The 18,340-nt window shown below is 41.5% G+C and overlaps 1 non-coding gene across 1 annotated transcript; it reads left to right on the forward strand.

The window, feature by feature from the left end:
- Nucleotides 1-538: 538 nt before the first annotated feature.
- Nucleotides 539-613, forward strand: Trnat-ugu (transfer RNA threonine (anticodon UGU)). Its single transcript has one exon. It is a non-coding gene; the product is annotated as a tRNA-Thr (tRNA).
- Nucleotides 614-18,340: the final 17,727 nt, after the last annotated feature.

The following is an 18,340-nucleotide window of genomic DNA, read 5'->3' on the forward strand; positions in this document are numbered from 1 at the left end:
GTCCTTAGCATAAGTTACTGTAAGTAGTGTGTAAACATAGGGACTGATGGTTCAAATGGCTCTGAGCACTTTGGGACTTAACATCTGAGGTCATCAGTTTCCTAGAACTTAGAACGACTTAAACCTAACTAAATTAAGGACATCACACACAGCCATGCTCGAGGCAGGATTTGAACCTGCGACCGTAGCGGTCGCGTGGCTCCCGACTGAAGCGCCTACAACCGCTCGGCCACATCGGCCGGTCTATCATGTATTCTAGAAGAGTTGCAAGGTCGTCAGTGGCGCCTGTTCTTTCGAGAGCAGTTACTATCTTCATATCTATGGTTAAACGTTACCCAGCCATTGACCTTCGTCTGTGCGAATGCGCACAGGTTGCCGGAACTCTTACGGGAATCGTCACCTTAGTGTGAGCCAGTAATGAGTGGATGGACAAATACCTATTAAGTACATTACGTATGCGGATTGTGGACGGTTGGGGATGTGAGTCTCACGGGAAGCGTGCGAGGGATAAATTCCTGCAGTCGTGCTGTTCATGTGTGCCCTCGATGGCTCAGATGGATTGAGCGTCTGCCTTGTAAGCAGGAGATTCTGGGTTCGAGTCCCAGTAGGGGCACACTTTTCAGCTGTCCCCATCGAAGTATATCAACAACACCTGTCGGCAGCTGAGGGTTTCAATTAATTATCAGTTGTGAAGGTGATTCGATGAACCCTTTGCCAGGCACTTAAATGTGTTTTGCAGGGTATCCATATAGATGTAGATGATAACTCGTCCCGTGTCGCACGTGCTCAAAATGATTCATACTGCAGAATGCATGCAAACATACTCACCGAAAATACGGACGAATATCAAGTGCAGGCTGCCGAGTGCTGCATATCCAGCTTTGACAGATCGGCTTTTCCTGCCAAGAAGAACAGGAAGTTGCTGTCTAGGAACAATCAGAGGTAGAGGAAGGGTTGATAAATACTCCTTGACTTGCAGACTAAACGTAAATAACGAAAATACATTTTTGGTAAAAATTGGTCAAAACATAATCGGTTGCCCTCCGTATTGGATTAGCTGTTTTGAATATTGAAAATCTGACTTCAGATTCGTTTTCAGTGACATTAAAAATATATATGTAACACTCAGTTCATGCAAATCGAAGTAATAATATAACTAAATGTTTTCCCTAAACTTTGAACACATTTTTTTCGGGTAACTATTTTCTCAGAACGGCATGCAGCATAAATTAAAAGTGGTTCGTTCTCTTAACATCTACCTCTGACCCCTAAAAGTAAACACTTTTCTTAGGAACTTATAGCTATAATATGACATTTGTTAATATTAACTAATTTTTGTGTAGGCATAAGGAGTGAAACAAACCCTCAAAAATCGAACTCAAAGTTCGAATTAGCACTGTATCGTTAAATTTAAGGTTGTTTCATTGCGGTTAGGTATACGCTCCCATAAATTTTATGTTTTATCGACTGATGTTATCCATTTTCAATTTCAGGGGAATAATGTAGTATCAACTGATGTTACCCATTTTTGAATTCAGGTAACATATGAGGTGCCACACTGCACGCGCTCTGCGTACTCCAGTCTCGCAGGCCCTTGATCAAATCATAATTACGGGCGCCATTTTTTATTGAAAATCTAAAATTAAGCTCATAGTATTATCACTCGTAATTCCCAAACAGATCTTTCGAATGTATTTTCATTGTCTCAAAAAGAATTTCAAATGTACCCTTTTTTGCTCATTTGTATGAGAACCTGGCCGTAACGCCGGAATATAGTCACGAGATTTTTTTTCAGAGACGCTGTACGTTCGCGAGAAGACTTTCGTTCTGCGCGTGTCGAAGGACATTCCTCAGATATTACTGTGTGTGTGCTACTCAGTCGTGCCATTTAAGTGTACATCTTTGCATAGTTTTCCTTTCACGATGTAAACAGTGTTCCGCTCAGTTGCTAACTGACCAGTGAGTGGTTCCGAAGGTATCGGATGTGCGGTGCGTTCGGTCTGCTAGGACAATAGCAGACACTGAGGGAGCTAGCTGCTGGGACGCCAGCGAACAATTTATGCCAAGTAAGACGAAGAGGACTATTCTAAAATTACGAGCCGTCTCAAAAGTGTTTACCATTGGTAAATCTTGCTGTTGAGTCTGACAAAACTGGCAGTTTTGCCTAGAGATACATTAGAGAGAGCTACAGGAAATCCCCCCACCCCCCTCAATGAATTTTTGGTTGTGATGACAGGCCGATTGGTAGTGTAGCCCGAGATCTAAGTTAGGTTGGAAGGTGGTAATTTGACTGAGAGTTGTTTACGCCAACGATTATGAATGCCGACTAAACGTTGTGCGAGCAGATTGCCCTGTAGCGTAGCCTAGCGTTTCCGTCCGCGCCACATTTAACACACTTTCTCTAACTGTGTACAAAAGTCTCACAACAGCCACGATAACTACGTTTCTGGTGGGGGGAGGGTAGAGTCCACTATGTAACTTTCACTGCAAATTTTAGTAACCGCATAAACTAACCGAAATAGAAGCGTAATTTTAACTATATTTCCTTTTGTGGGAAAATAATGGTTCTCCTCTTTCGGCAGCAACTGTAATATGTAGGCGACTTATTAGTTTTTTTTAACTCTGAATCATGATCTCAATAGACGCAGTGCTTTTTTTACGTTACTTGATTTGTGGTCTATAGTAAACAATGCAACGAATTGGTAAATTCTTTGAAGTTTGACGTGTCTTACATAGACGACGTCTGCAGTGTTCGTAAGGCCAAGTTTGCATATATTCGGTGTCTGTTTTTTTCGCCATGTACTGTATAATTAGGGGGAGGAGGATTATGTTCAAGGAGCAGTGCATTAGCAGTCTATGGAGAAATTGAGAATTTGGATCTAAAGAACGGCATGCTCGGGCAGTTCGTGCTATTCTGTTGACCACTGTGTAATTCGGACACAGTGATCATTGCCTCTCCCTCGTAACCAGGGGACTCGGGTGCTAATCCTGGTCTGGCACAAATTTTCAACAGTGCCCATTGACTAAAGTCTGTGCCCATTGTCAGCTAATGTCATTGTTTCGGTGTTAAATTGTATTTTGTTCACGATACGTAGTTTGGCTTTTTCATGGATAACAGCTTTGAAAAGCGTACAGATTATATTGATATTTGCTCGTCGTTAGTCCAAGGCAACTATAGCGATTTATAAACACAGTTGTAGTTCGTATTAAGCCTACATACGTAATTGTGTCCTGTGTTTCTTTACCAAGAACTACTTCCTAAGTAATTCCCCTGTAGTGGTATTTTGTTTTAGTATTTTGTTTAAATATTTATAGACTGCAGGCTTGGATGAAATATGAAACACATGTCCGAAGTTCCTGTTGATACTGCAGATACTGTTTCATCCGTACTAGGGGCCAAAACATTTCATCTAATACAGAAGGACACAATTTGTCTCGAGATTTAGCAATTTTTCGTAATAGAGGCCTTGCTTCGATATATTTTTCTCTAATTCTTGTTTGGATTTAATCTTAAAACACACTAACTCTTCCACCACTTATTCGATATGTGGTTTTATCCATTTCGTAGCCTAGAGTTCCTAAACGGTCGATAATATTAATAATTTCCTTTCTCAATTATATTTTCTGTAAATCTCCTGTTTATGGTTATTGCTAACATGTTTCACGTTCTCACTTTTATTATTTTTATTTTTCTAGTTTTGTGCCTTGTAGCCAAATTTTCTTTGAATCTGGTTTCTAATTCTGAAATAGTAACAGTTGAAGGTCAAGAGAAGATTGCGGTCTATTTGAGGAGAGTGGCTTGGAGATTTTTTATAACAGACGTATACAGGTCATGGGGATCCTTACCTATATACATTTACTTCGAGTGTGATGTAGCCCATTCTCTTGTCATGATCTCGGCTGTATCGTAGCACATTGTCTCGGTTAGGTTGGAGATTTCTGTTGAGAGTTGCCGAAGTCAACGAAAGTGATTACAAAGTAAAGACTGTGCTAACAGAACGATCTGTAGCGTAGTCCAACACGTTCTTTCTGTCCTTTTAAAGCCTCTTTTAATTAAAAATAACTAAAGCTGCAAGATACAATCACAAAAACTGTATTACGTAATCCCAGACTATTGTTGTGTAAGTTGTGTGCGTACACTATTTTTTTTGTCAGTGAATATACATTTTTTTACTCATTTGCTGGGTTTCAATTTTCCCCGTTTTCTGGCAAAAAACCTTTTCCTGTGAAGGGCCCATTAGCTTGTCGGTTATATTTGTGACTTTCTCGACGGTCAGTAATTTCCTGATAGTCCATCCACCGGCGTCATTGTTAACATCGGATATAGATTTTAGTATTAGGAAGGCTAATATGAAGCTAATGCATAAGTAGGTCTAATAATTAATAAAAATAGGAATGCGGGTAAGCTACTACAAACAGCATAGTGAACGCATTGTTGTGGCCAAGATAGCCACGAATCCCACGCCTACTAAAGTCGTAAAGGTAGTCCGCAGATGATGAAGAAATTGATGAAATGTGTGATGAGATAAAAGAAATCATTCGGATAGTGATGGGAGATGAAAATTTAATATTAATGGGTGACTGGAATTCGACAGTAGGAAATGGAAGAAAAGGAAACGTAGTAGGTGAATATGGAATGGGGGTAAAAAATGAAAGAGGAAGCCGCCTGGTAGGTTTTTGCCCAGAGCATAACTTAATCATAGCTAACACTTGGTTCAAAAATCATGAAAGAAGGTTGTTTACGTGGAAGAGACCTGGAGATACTGCAATATTTCATATATATTATATAATGGTAAGACAGAGATTTAGGAACCAGATTTTAAATTGTAAGACATTTCCAGGGGCAAATGTGGACTCTGATCACAATATATTGATTATGAACTGTAGATTAAACTGAAGAAACTGGAAAAAGGTGGGAATTTCAGGAGATGGGACCTGAAAGAACTGACAGAATCAGAAGTTGTAGAGTGTTTCAGGAAGATCATTAGGGAACGATCTACGGGAATGGGGGAAAGTAATACAGTGTGATGAGGGATCTGAGTGGTGTACTGTCAAGGGGGAGGGATCAGTGTTGGGGCCGCTCCAGTTCCTTATTTATATAAATGATATGCCCTCAAGTATTACGGGTAACTCTAAAATATTTCTGTTTGCTGATGACACTAGCTTGGTAGTAAAGGATGTTGGGTGCAACATTGACTCCGTTTCAAGTAGTGCAGTACATGACCTCAGTCCATGGCTTGTAGAAAATAAACTAACGTTAAATCACAGTAAGCTTCAGTTTTTACATTTTCTAACACACAATTCAACAAAACCTGACGTTTTAATTTCACAGCATGGGCATATGATTGGTGAAACTGAACGGTTCACATTCCTAGGTGTTCAAATAAATAGTAAGATGTCGTGGAAAGCCCACGTTCAGGATCTTGTTCAAAGACTTAATACTGCCATTTTCACTATTGGAACGGTGCCGAAAGTGAGTGATACTTCGACAAGTAAATTAGTCTACTTTGCTTATTTCCATTCACTTATGTCGTATGGTATTATGTTTTTGGGTAACTCTTCCCATTCTAGAAGGATATTTTTGGCTCAGAAACTGGAGGTTCGGGCAAAAAGTGGTGTGAGTTCACGAACCTCTTGTCGACTTCTGTTCAGGGAGTCTGGGTATTTTGACATTGGCCTCTCAATATGTATATTCCTTATTGTCGTTTCTTGTTACCAATATTAGTTTATTTCCAACAATAAGCAGCTTTCACTCGGTTAATACTCGGCAGAAATCAAACCTCCATTTGGATCGGACTTCCTTAACTCATGTGCAAAAATGTGTGCAGTATACTGCTGCATCAATTTTCAATAAGCTGCCACTCGAATTCAAAACTCTTAGCAGTAATCCACGCGCTTTCAAATCGAAACTGGAGTGTTTCCTCATGGGTCACTCCTTTTATTCTGTCGAGGAGTTAATTGAAAAATTAAGCTGATTCTCATTGTACTGCTGATAGCGTTTGCTTAAACTTATGGACTGATTTTCTCTCAGGTTCATGAACATGTATTTCTATCTGTTATTACTTTTTTGTTGTAAGTTCATGTGTCGCCCTAACCGCCGGCTGCTTCACGTCTGCTGTGCAGCGAGCTACCTTAATTTAAGTATTAACTCTATTTTTCTTACTTGTCACTTCTTCTTCCGTGTGTTTTTGCTTTTAGGAAGCTTTAATTGTCGAGTGCTAGTAATAGTATTACATAGACTTCGTGTTTGTTTTGAATACAGTCAGAGAGAGTCCTTGTAGTCAGCCATAGTGCCAGTAGTGCTAGTGTTTGTTTTGAATACAGTCCAGAGACAGGTAGTGCTATTTTCATTGTTTTCCACAAGAAGTGGTTAGCAATCACAGTTTAGTCAGTAATCAATCGCCTTTAGTGAATTAGCAGTCTACTTAAAAGTTGATTAAGTCTCTTCGGTAAATTGATTCCTTAGGATGGATAGGATGTGTGACTGCTGTGTACGGACGCTGGCCACTCTTCGCGAACAGCTGAGCGTGTTGATGGCCGCGGTCAGCCGTCTTCAGGCTGCTGCCTCGGAGTGTAGCGGCAGTGGGGAGTCTGGTGCGTCGCATGGTGCACCCCAGGTATTAGATGCTTCACCCACTGTCCCTGCTGTCGAGAGATCTTCGCGGGTACCGGGCGCGGTTGGGCCACCCTCTCCCCAAGGGGAGTGGCGGGTTCAGTGGCGTTCGCGGCGCACGAGGCGGAGGGTCAATGTGGAGGCTGGCCGTGTGGCATCGCCCGCTCTGCCTGTGAATGGACATGTGGCTGCTCCTTCAGCAAGGTCCGAGCAGGCACACGGGGGGAGGGGTTTATTAGTTATTGGGAGCTCCAACGTTAGGCTAGTGATGGAGCCCCTTAGGGAAATGTTATAGTTCTGGGAGGAGATTTTAATTTTGCTGGATATAGACTGGAAGACTCAAACGTTCATAACGGGTGGCAGGGACAAAGAATCCATTGAAATATTTTTAAGTGCTTTATCTGAAAACTACCTTGAGCAGTTAAACAGAGAACCGACTCGTGGCGATAATATATTAGACCTTCTGGTGACAAACAGACCCGAACTATTTGAATCAGTTAATGCAGAACAGGGAATCAGCGATCATAAAGCAAAGGGAACTTCACAGCAAACATAAACATAGCCAAAGCCTTGCTGACAAACAAAAATTACGCGAAGCGAAATGTAGTGTAAGGAGGGCTATGCGAGAGGCTTTCAATGAATTCGAAAGTAAAGTTCTATGTACTGACTTGGCAGAAAATCATAAGAAATTTTGGTCCTATGTCAAAGCGGTAGGTGGATCAAAACAAAATGTCCAGACACTCTGTGACCAAAATGGTACTGAAACAGAGGATGACAGACTAAAGGCCGAAATACTAAATGTCTTCTTCCAAAGCTGTTTCACAGAGGAAGACTGCACTGTGCTTCCTTCTCTTGAAGTCGCACAGTTGACAAAATGGTAGATATCGAAATAGACGACACAGGGATAGAGAAACAATTAAAATCGCTCAAAAGAGGAAAGGCCTCTGGTCCTGATGGGATACCAGTTTGATTTTACACAGAATACGCGAAGGAACTTGCCCCCTTCTTGCAGCGGTGTACCGTAGGTCTCTAGAAGAGCGAAGCGTTCCAAAGGATTGGAAAAGGGCACAGGTCATCCCCGTTTTCAAGAAGGGACGTCGAACGGATGTGCAGAACTATAGACCTATATCTCTAACGTCGATCAGTTGTAGAATTTTGGAACACGTATTATGTTCGAGTATAATGCCTTTTCTGGAGACTAGAAATCTACTCTGTAGGAATCAGCATGGGTTTCGAAAAAGACGGCCGTGTGAAACCCAGCTCGCGCTATTCGTCCACGAGACTCAGAGGTCCTTAGACACGGGTTCACAAGTAGATGCCGTGTTTCTTGACTTCCGCAAGGCGTTTGACACAGTTCCCCACAGTCGTTTAATGAACAAAGTAAGAGCATACGGACTATCAGATCAGTTGTGTGCTTGGATCGAGGAGTTCCTAGATAACAGAACGCAGCATGTCATTCTCAATGGAGAGAAGTCTTCCGAAGTAAGAGTGATTTCAGGTGTGCCGCAGGGGAGTGTCATAGGACCGTTGCTATTCACAATATTCATAAATGACCTGGTGGATGACATCGGAAAGTCCCTGAGGCTTTTTGCAGATGATGCTGTGGTGTATCGAGAGGTTGCAACAATGGAAAATTGTACTGATATGCAGGAGGATCTGCAGCGAACTGACGCATGGTGCACGGAATGGCAATTGAATCTCAATGTAGACAAGTGTAATGTGATGCGAATGTATAGAAAGATAGGTCCCTTATCATTTAGCTACAAAATAGCAGGTCAGCAACTGGAAGCAGTTAATTCCATAAATTATCTGGGAGTACGCATTAGGAGTGATTTAAAATGGAATGTTCATATAAAGTTGATCGTCGGTAAAGCAGATGCCAGACTGAGATTCATTGGAAGAATCCTAAGGAAATGCAATCCGACAACAAAGGAAGTAGGTTACAGTACGCTTGTTCGCCCACTGCTTGAATACTGCTCAGCAGTGTGGGATCCACACCAGATAGGTTTGATAGAAGAGATAGAGAAGATCCAACGGAGAGCAGCGCGCTTCGTTGCAGGATCATTTAGTAATCGCGAAAGCGTTACGGAGATGATAGATAACCTACAGTGGAAGACTCTGCAGGAGAGACGCTCCGTAGCTTTGCATGGGCTTTTGTTGAAGTTTCGAGAACATACCTTCACCGAAGAGTCAAACAGTGTATTGCTCCCTCCTACTTATATTTCGCGAAGAGACCACGAGGATAAAATCAGAGAGATTAGAGCCCACACAGAAGCATACCGAGAATCCTTCTTTCCACGTACAATACGAGACTGGAATAGAAGGGAGAACGGATAGAGGTACTCAGGGTACCCTCCGCCACACACCGTTAGGCGGCTTGCGGAGTACGGATGTAGATGTAGATACTGACACGTTCCATGACCTTTAAGATTTGCTCCTCAATTTGGGCCTACGGAACTTGACATGCGCAGAGAAAGAGGGTAACAGAAGATATATTGAATTTAATTTATGAAAGGAGAAAATACAAAAATGCAGTAAATTAAGCCGGCAAAAAGAAATACTAATGTCTCAAAATGAGATCGACAGGAAGTGCAAAATGGCTAAGCAGGGATATCTAGAGGACAAACGTAAGGATGTAGAGGCGCATATCACTAGGGGTAAGATAGATACTGCCTACAGGAAAATTAAAGAGACCTTTAGAGAAACGAGATTCACTTGTATGCATATCTAGAGCTCAGATGGAAACCCTGTTATCAGCAAAGAAGGGAATGCAGAAAGGTGGAAGTTGTATATAGAGGATCTATACAAGGGCAGTGTACTTCAGGACAATATAATGGAAATGGAAGAGGATGTAGATGAAGATGAAATGGGAGATGACATACTGCGTGAAGAGTTTGACAGAGCACTGAAAGACCTTAATCGAAACAAGATCCCGGGAGTAGGCAACATTCCATTAGAACTACTGACAGCCTTGGGAGACCCAACTCTGACAGAACGTTACCGTCTGATGAGCAAGATGCATGAGACAGCCGAAATACCGTCAGACTTCAAGAAGAATGAAATAATTCCAATTTCAAAGAAAGCAGGTGTTGACAGATGTGAAAATTAGCGAACTATCAGTTTAATAAGTCACAGCTGCAAAATACTAACGCAAATTCTTTACAGACGAATGGAAAAAATGGTAGAAGCCGACCTCAGGGAAGACCAGTTAGGATTCCGTAGAAATACTGGATCATGTGAGGCAATACTGACCCCACGACTTACCTTATTAAGTAGATTAAGGAAAGGCAAACCTAGGTTTCTAACATTTGTAGACTTAGGTAAATCTTTTGACAATGTTGACTGGAATACTCTCTTTCAAATTCTGAAGGTGGCAGGGGTAAAATACAGGGAGCGAATTCAATTTACAATTTGTACAGAAAGCAGGTGGCAGTTATAAGAGTCAAGGGATATGAAATTGAAGCAGTGGTTGGGAAGGGAATGAGACAGGGTTGTAGACTATCCCCAATGTTATTCAATCTGTTTATTGAGCAAGCAGTAAAGGAAACAAAAGAAAAATTCTGAGTAGAAATTAAAATCCATGGATAAGAAACTAAAACCTTGAGGTTTGCCGATGACTTTGTAATTCAGAGACAGCAAAGAACCTAGAAGAGTAGCTGAACAGAATGAAGTGTCCTGAAGGGATGATATAAGATCAGCATCAATAAAAGCAAAACGAGGATAATGGAATGTAGTCGAATTAAGGTGGGTGATGCTGAGGGAATTAGATTAGGAAATGAGACATTTAAAGTAGTAAAGGAGTTTTGCTATTTAGGGAGCAAAATAACTGATGACGGTCGAAGTAGAGAGGATATAAAATGTAGACTGTCAATGGTAAGAAAAGTGTTTCTAAAGAAGAAAAATTTGCTAACATCGAGTATAGCTTTAGGTATCAGGAAGTCTTTTCTCCGAGTATTTGTATGCAGTGTAGCCATGTATGGAGGTGAATAATGGACAATAAATAGTTTGAACATGAAGAGAATAGAAGCTTTCGAAATGTGGTGCTACAGAAGAATGCTGAAGATTAGATGGGTAGATCACATAACTAATGTGGAGGTATTGAATAGGATACGGGAGAAGAGAACTTTGTGGCACAACTTGACTAGAAGATGGGGTCGGATGGTAGGACACGTTCTGAGGCATTAAGGGATCACGAATTTAATATTGGAGGGCAGCGTGGAGGGTAAAAATCGAGGAGGGAGTCCAGGAGATGAATACACTAAGCAGATTCACAAGGATGTAGGTTGCAGTGGGTACTGGGAGATGAAGCTTCCAGACGATACAGTAGCATGGAGAGCTGCATCAAACCAGTCTGTGGACTGAAGACAACAACAACAACAACAAGGTATTTGTGTGATGTGTAACCTTCAACAGAAGTGGGGCAGACAAGAGGGTTAGATTATATGTACTTTCCATTGAAATTGATCCATAATGGGGAGATACTCAATGGGAAAATAATATGCTAATTTACTATCCACAGACCGCAAATGGACTGATCATGAACGAGGAATGAAAATTTAGTCACACTTCTGATTGTACACGTATTATTTGACCCCCCCCCCCCTCTCTCTCTCTCTCTCTCTCTCTCTCTCTCTCTCTCTCTCTCTCTCTCTCTCTCTCTCTCTCTCTCTCTACACACACACACACACACACACACACACACACACACACTCTCAATCGCGCGCGCGCGCTAGTTCTAATAAATAATTCAATTCATTAATGGTGTCGGAAGAGATGGTTAGCAAGAAATCCTTTAGGCTCCTCGTAAACTGAAATCTGTCAGTAGTAAAGCTTTTTGTGGCTGCCGGCAAGTTATTGAAAACATCGTTCTCCTTAATGATGGAGACTTTCTTGCACCAAAGTAATTAACTTACCAATTTTTGTGGAGATTATTCACTTCTAGTTATGACTTCATGAAATGAGCTGTTGATTTGAAAATATTCATTTGTTTTTAAACACAATATTCACGGGGAGAACGTATCTTCCATCTCCACCATGTTAACTGATCTATTTATATGATCCTTATTCTAAGTTGTGTTATATTAACGGTAAAACACCAAACATTACTTACATGCATTTCCACTGTTTTCCAACAAGCTGACAATTTTTCATGAATAATATATTAATACTGAAATTTTTAGAAAAATTTTGAAAGAGAGGTTTTGCAGGCAAATTTCAAAAATAAAAAGACCATAGTGTTCATTATAATACAACTTCTCCATGGTTTTTAATTCCTACTCCGAAGTTTTCTTTTGTTTTCTTTACTGCTTGCTCAGCAAACAGATTGAATAACATCTGAGATAGGCTACAACCCTGTCTCACTCTCTTCCCAACCACTGCTTCCCTTTCATATCCCTCGACTCTTCATGCCCTCGAGTAAGAAAACTGACCGTTAGAATTCCATGGTTCTGGGATAAATGGTTTGAGAGGAAAGGTACATTTAGTTAGAAAAGTTACGGAAAATTTAAAGTTGCATTGCACTTAACGTCGTACATGCACTCATTTAAATTCATAGTTTCTTTCACTTTCCAATAGTATGCATGCTGTACAAAAACATAACATTTGTTTCATGATATTTACTTTTTTATTTCTTGCAAGTCTTCTAGAACTTCTCTCGAAAACTTTGTGGGTAGATCTTGGCATTTGTTTTGTTCAGAAACGTTATTACTGTAGCAAACAACTGACTACGAGACAAGAAAAAAAGTATTCAATAGGTGAAAGCTCAAAAACTACGGGTAAAATGTCCCTAGGCTTATCATTTCAAAGAAGATATGGCACAGAGAAACAAGTGGGCATGTCTTACATAGCAAGCTGCCATTTAAACCGACATTTTAGTACCTTCAAATAAGGATTTGGAATAAAATACTTTCATATTCGCACTAAGTGTAAATCAAACTGGTACAGTCACCAATAAATAAAATTATTTTCATTGTTTTCTGGGTTCCTTTTGCCTTTCGGAATAAATATATTGCGAATCAGCAGTTAACATGCCTGGTTCCCCAAACAGGAGACGACTAGAAACTTCCGAAATGTGGTGGTGTAGAAGAATCCTAAAAAAGTTTTGATCGAATAGCTGATGGGGAGATACGAAATCAGATTAGGGAGCAGAGAAATTAATGGCACAAATTGACAAAAAGAAGCGATCGTGGGTAAATGTCATATTTCGATTCCACCCATCCGCTGTGACCCACGACGTTCTGCATGACGTTGATTAGTTGCATTTCGAAGGATACCAGTGGCCTTATTAAATGTTAACTGGGATTGCCTTCGTTTCTAGAGCAATTTATAACGTTCGTTAACTATGATTTTCTTCGGAATATATCGTGATGAACTCTGGGAGGAACCACAGAACACAGCTTAAATTGTCGTTGAAGAAACGAGTAGTGATTGTATTTTTATCTTTCTTATCCGACACGTTGGGGAATCCAAGGTATAATGGGGTACACAGTTGAAAACTTTGATTAAATGTACAAAATTGATAAATAAGAGAGTTACAAATTTTTATATGAACACATTATGATGTATTAATCACAAAAATATAAGAACATTGCCATAAAATAAAACAACAATACTTTCTCACTCAAAAACAGAAATTTATATCATTTGCACGCGGCAGAATGGGGTGGTAAATACAAGTGATTACAAAAACGTATAAAATTATCGGAAATGCAGAAAATATTGGCTTGCTCGGTATTTTTTTTAGTTTAAAGTGAGTATTAATGTCAAACTACAGTTTTCATGTATCGTATCCTTTTCTTGAGGCTGTTTACAAAATTCACACACGGGGAGACACTCACCATCTTCGCTATCTATTCCTGCACAAGAATCGTGTGTCCATTTTTTGCACGTGGAACAAGCGACCCAACCTCCAACTGATTTTGAATATAACCCACCACAATATACACACTGACAGTCAGAACTTACCTCATAATCACTCTCGTTAGTATAGTATTCTTACTCCTTTCTTCCATTTATCTTCAGGCTCTTTCTCTCGTTTTTGAGTTCTTAATTTTATTCTCTTTCGCAAAAAGTTTTCTGTTTGCTCTTTCTTCTTTGTCAAAGTTCTTTTTTCTATTTCTCCCATTAATGACTTTTAACTCTTTTTTGTACGGCGAATGAGTTAAAACAACGTTGTTCCCCTTTTCAGTCTCGCTCTTTTCTTGCTTTCGTTAACTTTTGACAAGAAAATCAGAATCTCAGGTGAAATATGAAATGAAGAGGTCGTGTTGTCAGTTGTCATCCAAGAGCACCCAAGATTAGAACAATTAGCCCCAATAACTTTGTTATTCTTAGGCGGCAGTTCATTGTAACAATTCGCTGAAACCTCGTCCCCTTGATTATCCAGCCCGTTTGAGTCGTCTTTTTCAGCTGGTGTGCTAGTTGGAGGCAATTCGAATTGTTCAGATATAATAACCCCTTCATCTGACAGCCTATCACGTCCGCTGTCAGTTGTGTGTGCCGATAGGAAGTGTGCGTCTTGAATATGGATGGGTCCGTGGGCCATATTGCAGTAGCTTCGAAACCTTTAATAGCGGTTTTCATTGTTGCGCTTTAGACGAAAGCTGAACCAAAAAGCGTTGAAATTTCAAAGATAGTTACGACTTTCACTGCGTGGCTTCGCAGCCATTTTCGAAGCTGATCACTATAACGAGGATTTATAAAACAAACATCAAGCGGCTGAAGTCTGTGAGAGCAATGTGGTGGTGAAGAAACGCCACTCTCCCTCGCGTAGTCCATAACGTCATTGTTCGTGGTATGAGCTGAGTGGCCATCTGATATAAGGAGAACTGGGACGTGCTTTGATGTCTTAGAAAATACCACTAATTGTGGAAACCATACAAAGAATGACTCTGTGGCCATCCATGCGGTGCTGTGGACCTCAGCGCAACCTCCTGCTGTCAGTCCTAACTCAAATTCTTTCTGCTTCTTCTTTAGTGGAAGAATAATCGTAGGAGGAATGTCAGCTCCGCTTGCTGACGTACTAATGAGGATGGTTGCAGTTTCGCCCCTTTCTGCAGAGGTTAACGATCGCACTGGACGGTTCCCTTTGCAAGCTGCGATGTTCGATTGGTTTTTAGCATTAACCGAGACGCCTGTTTCATCACAATTAGTTATTTGAGAAGTCATTAGTTTGTGATTGTCAGTTACATTTGTTAGCAACGAAAAAATCCTATCGACAGCTACTTTATTAAAATCAATGATTCTTGTACCAGATAATGCTTCGGGCTTGCGAACAAACCCGCATTTGCTTCTTCATTGTTTCGTGATGTAATAAAGATTTCGATTTGTTTTGCTCGAAATTTTCGAAAAGGTATCTGTAAAAACGTGCAAAAATTGAAATGGCAAAACTGTGCACCTGCCGAAATACGAGTGCGTATACTCATTTGAAAACATTTTCCTACACCGCTTCTGATACGCTAGAGGTTACCGCACAGTAAACAACAATTGTAGTTGACCGTTTGCCTGCATCGTATAAAGTACGGCCAATAAAATATTTTTGTAGGGAGGACACATCATCTCATCCTAAATGGAGAGTTCATCTATACGTGTAAAAGTAACCACTTGTGCCAGAGGGAAGTGTGTTGGGAGCCTTATTGTTCCTGTTGTATATTAACATTACAGATAATATAAGTAAGCTCACATATTTCGAAAATGATGCCGATATCGACATTGAGGTAACAAAGGTCGTGTGAAGCGATATGCACATACAGGGGATAGTAAAAATGTGACCACCTATACTTGCATCTACATGGATACTCTGCAAGTCACATTTAAGTGCATGGCAGATTGTTCATCGAACCACCTTCACAAGTCTCTATTATTCCAATCTCGCATAGCACCCGGAAAGAATGATCACCTGTGTCTTTCCATACGAGCTCTGACTTCCCTTATTTTATCGTTGTGGTCGTTTCTCCCTACGTAGGTCGGTGTCAACAAAATATTTTCGCATTCGGAGGAAAAAGTTGGTGATTGGAATTTCGTGAGAAGATACTGTCGCAACGAAAAACGCTTTTCTTTTAATGATGTCCAGCCCAAATCCAGTATCATTTGTGTGACACACTCTCTCATATTTCGCGATAATAGAAAACGTGCTGCCTTTCTTTGGACTTTTTCGATCTACTCCGTAAGTCCTATCTTGTAAGGATCCCACATCTTCCAGCAGTATTCTAAAAGAGGACGGAGAAGCGTAGTGTAGGCAGTCTCCTTTGTAGGTCTGTTACGTTTTATAAGTGTCGTGCCAATAAAACGCAGTCTTTGGTTAGCCTTAACCGCAACATTTTCTATGTGTTCTTTCCAATTTAAGTTGTTCGTTATTGTATAATAATAATGGCGTGTGACGAGGGCCTCCCATCGGGTAGCCCGTTCGCCTGGTGCAAGTCTTTCGATTTGACGCCACTTCGGCGACTTGCGCGTCGATGGGGATGAAATGATGATTAGTACAACACAACACCCAGTCCCTGAGAGGAGAAAATCTCCGACCCAGCCGGGAATCTAACCCGGTCTTTTAGGATTGACAGTCTGTCGTGCTGACCACTCAGCTACCGCGGGCGGACGTTAGTTATTGTAACACCTAGTTATTTAGTTGACTTTACGGCTTTTAGATTAGACTGCAACTTCTCTGATAGTGATTCGTCCATTCTGCTTCACCAGCAATATTGCGGGATCAGTAACGACCTGATTTGCGGATACTGCGGGCGTACCTTAACTGGCTTCTGTCTTCATTGATTAGCGGCTACCTTCGAAATGGTTGTACCACTCCTTTAGCCCTGCAGTACCCATTACTTTGTCCACAAACACACGATGGTTTCAACTTGAGAATCGCCAAGCTTGGAGCCAAATGTGATGTAAAGACGTCATTTTGCTCAGAATACTAAATCCAACGTGTACCACTTGCAAGCGTTCCAAAGTAGTAGAGAAAATCAGGTATGTGTGCTAAATATGCCTGAAAACATGAGCGCATGCGCGCCCTGATACCATTGTTGATTTCAACAATTAAAAAAGGTCGGATATTTTTTGAACAGCTCATGTATATAAGCCATCGCCAGTGATGTCGAAAGAGCAAGATACCCCTAACTACGCCAGTTGTATAGGTAGTTCGAATGGAGCGGTCTATTGTCTGACGTATCTCCATAACAGCTCCGAACCGAATACCCCAAAGTTCGACAAATGGTTCAAATGACTCTTAGCACTATGGGTCTTAACATCTATCGTCATCAGTCCCCTAGAACTTAGAACTACTTAAACCTAACTAACCTAAGGACATCACACAACATCCAGCCATCACGAGGCAGACAAAATCCCTGACCCCGCCGTGAATCGAACCCCGGAACCCAGACGCGGAAAGCGAGAACGCTACCTTCACGTCAGGAATCAAGCTGATCTCAGAAGGGCGCAAGTCCGGGGTTGTCTCTGGCTGATACTGATCTTCGGCCTGACGTGGCTGCTTGTCCTGTTCCAGGGGTTGCCCCTCAGTCTGCAAGATCCGAGCAGTCGCAGAGGGTGGTCTTACTGGTAGTTGGGAGCTCCAACGTCAGGCGCGTAATGGGGCCCCTTAAGGATATGGCAGCAAGAGAGGCGAAGAAAACCAATGTGCAATCCGTGTGCATACCGGGGTGGGTCATTCCAGATGTGGAAAGGGTCCTTCCGGATGCCATGAAGGGTACAGGTTGCACCCATTTGCAGGTGGTCGCTCATGTCGGCACCAATGATGTGTGTCGCTATGGATCGGAGGAAACCCTCCCTGGCTATCTGATTTGGTGAAGACTGCCAGTCTCGCTAGCCGGATGAAAGCAGAGCTCACCATCTGCAGCATCGTCGATAGGACTGACTGCTGACCTTTGGTAAAGAGCTGAGTAAAGGGTCTGAATCAGAGGCTGAGATTGTTCTGCGACCGTGTGGGCTGCAGATTCCTCGACTTGAGCCATAGGGTGGTGGGGTTTCGGGTTCCGCTGGATAGGTCAGGAGTCAACTACACGCAACAAGCGGCTACACGGGTAGCAGGGGTTGTGTGGCGTGGGCTGGGCGGTTTTTTAGGTTAGATGGCATTGGGCAAGTACAAAAAGGGCGGCAGCCTCAACGAGTTCGGGGCAAAGCAGGACATGAGGGGACCAAGCAGCAATCGGTATTGTAATGGTAAAATGTCGAAGCTGCGTTGGTAAAGTACCGGAACTTCAAGCGCTGATAGAAAGTACCGAAGCTGAAATCGTTATAGGTACAGAAAGCTGGCTGAAACCAGAGAGAAATTCTGCCGAAATTTTTACAAAGGTACAGACAGGTAGAAAGGATAGATTGCATGCAACCGGTGGTGGAGAGTTAGTCGCTGTTAGTAGAAGTTTATCCTGTAGTGAATTAGAAGTGGATAGTTCCTGTGAATTATTATGGGTGGAGGTTACACGCAACAGCCGAGCTAGGTTAATAATTGGCTCCTTTTACCGACCTCCCGATCCAGCAGCATTAGTTGCAGAACAACTGAGAGAAAATTTGGAATACATTTCACATCAATTTTCTCAGCAAGTTATAGTCTTAGGTAGAGATTTCAATTTACCAGATATAGACTGGGACACTCAGATGTTTAGGATGGGTCGTAGGGACAGAGCATCGAGTGACATTATACTGAGTGCGCTATCCGAAAATTACCTCGAGCAATTAAACAGAGAACCGACTCGTGGAGATAACATCTTGGACCTA

The sequence above is a fragment of the Schistocerca gregaria genome, unplaced genomic scaffold, assembly GCF_023897955.1.
Source record: "Schistocerca gregaria isolate iqSchGreg1 unplaced genomic scaffold, iqSchGreg1.2 ptg000327l, whole genome shotgun sequence".
NCBI lineage: Eukaryota > Metazoa > Arthropoda > Insecta > Orthoptera > Acrididae > Schistocerca > Schistocerca gregaria.